A 6186-nucleotide genomic window follows, 5' to 3' on the forward strand; every position below is an offset into this window, starting at 1 on the left:
AACTGGAGAGTGTGATGCTAAGTGAAATAAGCCATACAGAGAAAGACGGATACCATATGGTTTCACTCTTACGTGGATCCTGAGAAACTTAACAGGAACCCATGGGGGAGGGGAAGGAAAAAAAAAAAAAAGAGGTTAGAGTGGGAGAGAGCCAAAGCATAAGAGACTGTTGAGAACTGAGAACAAACTAAGGGTTGATGGGGGTGGGAGGGAGGAGAGGGTGGGTGATGGGTATCGAGGAGGGCACCTTTTGGGATGAGCACTGGGTGTTGTATGGAAACCAATTTGACAATAAATTTCATATAAAAAAAAAAAGAATTCCAGGAGTGGTTCCCACAGGGCATAACAGAATGAGACGCTAGGCTGTATGTTTAAGGCTCTCACTGACATTTACAATCCTAGAGATATTAGCAAACTATCATTCTCTTTACATGTAGTATATCTCTATGTGTAGCCACACACTCTCATTGTGTATATTTGTGAAGTTTGTTCTTTAGAACCAAGTTCACAACTTCATAATTATATTTACTACATTTTATTTTTTGATGTCATAAACTCCTACCCCTAATATAAGTAATTCTCAATAGTACAGTCCCCACTAGGATCATGAGGAGAATTATTCAAGGGCCAATGCATAGTTTATAAGTCATGCATTGACTCTGATAATTTACCTGTGATTCACTTTGAATGACTTCCCACAGTTATATTTATAATGTCATTGTTCTCCAGCTTCCCACAGAAGTTGGCTGAGGAAAAAACCATATGATTTACCCACAATCTTACTAAAATTTTGAATAACCCTTCCCTCCAAGAGTCAAAAAACAGTAAAAAGTAGACATAGGAGTCAGATAGGGATAGGGATATCAGTTATTGTTGTTGATAAATTAAATTCAAATATATGGCATGGCACATGACAAGATTGTACAGCCTGTTTGCCAGTGGCACAATAGAGGTGCTCTCCTCTCATGAGCTTACCTGAATCTGGGCAACTAGAATAAAATGTAAAATCAGTGTCCTATAGGCAAGCAAATGGGCAGCACACAAAGAGAACCCAGAGAGATCTTCACACAAGAGGGCCAGAGTCCAACCTCTCACATCAGGTTCATGCCTCCCATGGGGTGAGTAGAGGTGCTACTTCCAAAGAGTGACCTAGTCCATTTTCTGAGCCAAAGAGGCATACTGAATAAAGGAGAGGATGATTCCCAAACAAGTCTTTGCATTCACAAATAGGTGCGGAGTGCTATTGCCCCTGTCAGCTGCAGGATGAGCTGGCTTGTATAGGTGCAGATACTTCTTCCATGGTGACTACCTGTCCATACACAAGGTCCTGTGACCAAACTTGTTTGTCCCTGGCCTTGTGCATTTTTTTGTCTGAGGAGCTGATAGTCCAAATGTCAGCCTGGGAACTACTCACATCCTTCCCACCACACCACTGCCTCTCCTTGGAATTTCACACTCTACAAGGGCTGGTGTTACTTGATGATAGACACCTGGATGTGGAGGGAAAGGTCAGCATTATGGGTTTGCTTTTCTCTCCCTGAAGTCCCTGTCCTCCAAGCTCCGCTACCCTGGGTGTGAGCTGAGAGGAGTAAACTGCTGGCCAGAGAAGATGAGCATTGCTGCTGACAGGCCCCTTAATCCCACTCCCGAGTGGGAGGGTTTAGAGTTACATGTTTATATTCCTTTTTCTCCTGATTTCCTTTTTATCCTTAAGACAAGGCCTAGAGAGTCCCCACTTTAACTGTTACCCTTAAGATCATCTTCTTGTCTTTTCTTTCTGGGTAGAAGCAATTCTCTGATCTTGAAAAAGTTACCTGGAAGATCATTCAATCTCTTGTTCCAACCTAGAACAATTAAAACATACAGAACCTCTTTTATAATCTCCCTGCCTTAGCTGTGTGTTCCTACTTCTCCTTTACCTTCTAGAAGTTAGTTGTTACCACCCCATACAAACATGGCCCCTAGGTCCTTTTGCTTCTATGTGTGGTTGTTGAGGATAAGCCAGGTCATAGAAGCGCATTTACAGTATTTGGAAGATAAATTTGTGCTAATTATCTGAACCCTCTCCATTTTCTTGTTCTACATATATATGTTTTTTATTTTTAGAGGAAGAGAGTTGGGGAGGGGCAGAAAGAGGCAGGGCAGAGGACCCAAAGAGGGCTCTGTGCTGAGAGCAGACAGCCCAATGCAGGGCTCAAACTCACAAACCATGAGATCATGACCCAAGCAGCAGTAGGACTTAGCTGACTGAACCACCCAGGCACCCCTCCATTTTTTTGTTCTAATAATACCTTTATTCTTTTTAAGTAATTCCATAACCATTATCTCATTTGGGCTTTTGAAGGATCTCATGAATGAGGCAAATTATCATTCTGTCTTCCCATTCTATATCTGGGGATAGAGGCACAAAATGGTGTTCATTAGCTCAAGGCTTAGAAGAGAGTTAGGGGCAGAAGTGGAATCAGACACCACACCTGACCCCCAGGCAACACACCTTGTCTGTCTGTCTGCACAGGCTTTGTAAGACTAGGACTCTTGTATGGCTGACAAGATGCTGCCCCACAAAAAGCCACCCCCATTAGCTCTAGTTGAATGCCCCGCTTTGGCACAGCTTCTTGAGAACACCCATCCTCTGAGTAAGTTGAAAGATTTATTTATTGTGGGGGAAAACAAAAAAAAGTCGGTGACAGATAACAACACTTATGGTGGTGAGCATTGCATAATATATAGAAATGTCAAATCACTATGTTGTATACCTGAAGCTAATATAACATTGTGGGTCAACTCTACTTAAATAATAATAATTAAGAAAGAATCACAGAAGACTTGGGTGACATTTTGGTGGCAAAAGCCAGAGTTTAAGCACAGAGGAAACTGATGGGAAATGAAGCAGTTTAATGATACAGTTTAACTCTGTGCAACTTGTTTGGAGGGTTATAACAGCTCAGAAGGACTAAAGGAAAGAGAAAACACTCATTTTGTTCTTGTAGAAGGCCAGTGAAAGAACTTCTTTGCTATCTGTTAAAGTCACGGGGAGCGGGGGGCGGGGGGTAGTTTTTGGATGGACGAGAAACAGTGCTTCCTCATTTACATATTTGTCCAAGTTATGTTAATGAGAAGAGTAAATTACAGACATACATCCATACAGAGCTTGCAACACTGTGAAGGTTTGTCTTTAATTAAGACCCATATTTTTGCCCCTCTATCCTTCATTAAAATGAAAGCATTACTAAAAAGAAGAAAAAAACAATAGACAACTAAAACCTCCCACTCAGGAAGCCTCTATAATTTTGGAAAACTCATATGCCAAATTATTCCACTTTAATGAAAAGAGAAAAAATGCAAAAGAATGCATGTGTATAGATGACCTGAGTGCATCCACCCATCTCCCAAAGCAGCACATTTCCAAAGGGCAGAGATAGCCTCACGCCATGCCTCTTTTCTTTAGTTTCCTCACAATGCATCATTCTCTTAGGAGATGTGCCCAAGTTTTCTGTCTCCCACATTGTTTTCAAACCTGGTCACCACTGCATGCATTTCTAAATGACAAGGCAACTGGGTCTAAACTTTGATATGTTGAGAGAAAACCCAAACTGACAGGTGGAGGAGGCAGAAAGAGGAAGGCACTGCCCATTCCTCCCTCATCCCAAATGTCATCCCTTCCTTGCCCAGGCTAAGTAGGCAATCCTGATGAAGAAGCGAGCAGACACTTGAAAGTTTTTGACAGGTGTCATGGGCGCAGGCACTGAGGCCCAGGAGTGATGGAGCTTGACGTGACAGTGGCAGAGCAATCGAGGCTGGCTCCAGGACATGCAGAGTTTGGTGTGTGTCAATTCCAATTCTTGTCATAACCCAACTCAAGAATGGTAACTACAAATGGACAGAGCCAGTGGGAAGTGTTCAGAAAACTTAAAAACATTCCTTCCTGACCAAATGATGTTGCCAAGCTGCAAAAGTATAGGATCAGCCACCCAAAGTAGGTGCACTCCGGCTAGAGAGGGTTAGGAGGTTCCATGAGCTTTTGCTTGCTCTCTTTCTGTTTTCTGCACTGCCCTCCAAAGAAGGGGTTTCAATCCTCTTGTTCTTTCCTGCATTTCCGTGTGTGATTTTTGTGCTGCCATAATTTTCCCCCACCAATAACTTCTGATGACTCTAATTCCTTTAATATAATGATCTTTGCAGCAGATCCTGCAGAATCTAAATATTTGGCAAACCTGCTCTTATGACCCGGCTGCAGAGTGATTTATAATGGGAGAGGAGAGCTAGCTTCTCCATAACACTGTGCAAATAGTTTCATAAATATTCCTCTGTTGCATTATTTTGAAATATTACTTCTTTTAACAGTCTGCCAAAGCCAAATATTTCTGCTAAATAAAAATCCATGGCTAGTCCCCTCACCCAGCCAAAGTAACAGGTGGTAACCAAGCTCACCTGGTGAGAGAGCCCGGCTTGATTAACTCCAGCCCAGAAGTGATGGTTAACTGGCATTAAGGCATGATGGATGGCAGCAGATGTGTGTATAATCTTTAGCCTGGCTTTCCAGCCTGCTAACAGAGAATGTATTTATTTAATGGTTCTTAACTCAATACATTGGCTGTCATTAAACATTTTTAAATAACATAAGGACTTTATAAGTACGTTCATTTTTTAAAAATCCAACAAATAATTATCTGATAAAAAGTCAGTGGCACATATAGACTCTGAATCTGGTTTCCACTGAAAATCCCTTGGAGCCTCAGGCACAGTGATAAATCAACTGTGGTGTGACTGCCTCTACAAATGCCAACAGGCAATGCTGAAGTGGAAAGAGAATTCTAGTGTCACAGTGACACAGTAGAGCCTGAAATTTGAGAATAGCAGGGGCTCTGGGTAGATGTTTTAATTGCAACCTGCACTGTGGAGTGCCAAGGTAAGTTTGGGCCACGTGTGCCGGTACATCTCAGCTTCAGCCACTTTCTGCTCTGGCTTTGTGCTTGCTGACTGGAGATGACCCTTATAGCAGAATATCTCCTTCTGGGGGGCCTGCTTGAAAGCAGTGATGGTCATTCAGCTTGTGTCATGACCCACAGGCCTTTCTTGTGTACATATCACTTCTGGAATCTCATCGTCTTCCATGATTTCAGCTCACATCTCTACAATGTTTACTCCTAGGTATGCCTTTCTACCTGGTTCTGTCTTCCAGCCTCTTACCTAGCATCTCCGTACTGACGATAACCCCTGATGTGCATACATCCGAGGTTGAAGGAACCTGCTTGCACCTACCAGTTATGTTCTCTGCTGGTTCTCTGCTCTGCTGGTGGTTCTGCTATTCTGCCATAGGCCCAGACTCTAAATCTCAGTGAAACTTTAAATTGTCCTCTTCCTTTGCTCCCTGTAGTCAAGCAGTCATCCAGACCTGTCAGTTTTCTTACATAAAACTCCCTCCATCTGCCCTGCATTTTGATTTTTGAAATGTTATTATAGATTATTTTTAATTATGTATTTTCATCATGAAATATGGCAAAACATAAAGAAAAGCACAACCTGGGACACCTGAGTGGCTCAGTCGGTTAAGTGTCTGACTCAATCTCAGCTCAGGTTATGATCTCAAGGTTTCTGAGTTTGAGCCCCACATCAGGCTCTGAGCTTACAGCATGGAGCCTGCTTGGAATTCTCTCTCCCTCTCTCTGCCCCTACCCCAATCGTGCTCTCTCTTCTTAAAATAAATAAACTTTTTTTTAAAAGAAAAACACAACCAAAACAAATTAAAAGTAATATTCAAAATTATACTGACCATAAATAGCTCATAAAACTAGATAACATTCTTCTAGACTGCTCTTAATACACATATATGCATGAATGGATACCCATGTTATTTTACCCATGTTATTTAATAAAATGTTAAACATAATTGTATTTGATTTTAAGAGGACAAAAGAAAAATAATTAAAAATAAGGGAATTGCTTAACTTCAGCTGCTTCTTAATCACAAGAGATATAAATGCCTAAATTATCTAAGGCTAAAAAAAAATATGAACTTCCAACTTCAAGAGATTGTCAAAGTACTATACTTCCTAAAATTCCCCTTCCATTTTAATCAGTAGTAATCAAAATCACACTGTGGAAGTGGTCGCCCTTTTATACTTCCTTTCAAGATTCCTACCCCCACCTCCCAAATTTACTTGCTAAGAGTTATAACATTTATGT

The 6186-nt window shown here is 41.4% G+C and overlaps 1 long non-coding RNA gene across 1 annotated transcript in view; it reads right to left on the reverse strand.

Annotated features, from left to right (window-relative positions):
* LOC121036833 (uncharacterized) overlaps positions 1-4727 on the reverse strand; it is a 23478-nt gene extending 18751 nt beyond the window's left edge. Inside the window, exon 1 of the long non-coding RNA XR_005793497.1 lies at positions 4432-4727. This is a non-coding gene — a long non-coding RNA (uncharacterized LOC121036833). The remainder of the gene's footprint in view (positions 1-4431) is intronic.
* Positions 4728-6186: the final 1459 nt, after the last annotated feature.

This window comes from Herpailurus yagouaroundi, unplaced genomic scaffold, assembly GCF_014898765.1.
Source record: "Herpailurus yagouaroundi ecotype Mexico unplaced genomic scaffold, PumYag 163, whole genome shotgun sequence".
Classification (NCBI taxonomy): Eukaryota; Metazoa; Chordata; class Mammalia; order Carnivora; family Felidae; genus Herpailurus; species Herpailurus yagouaroundi.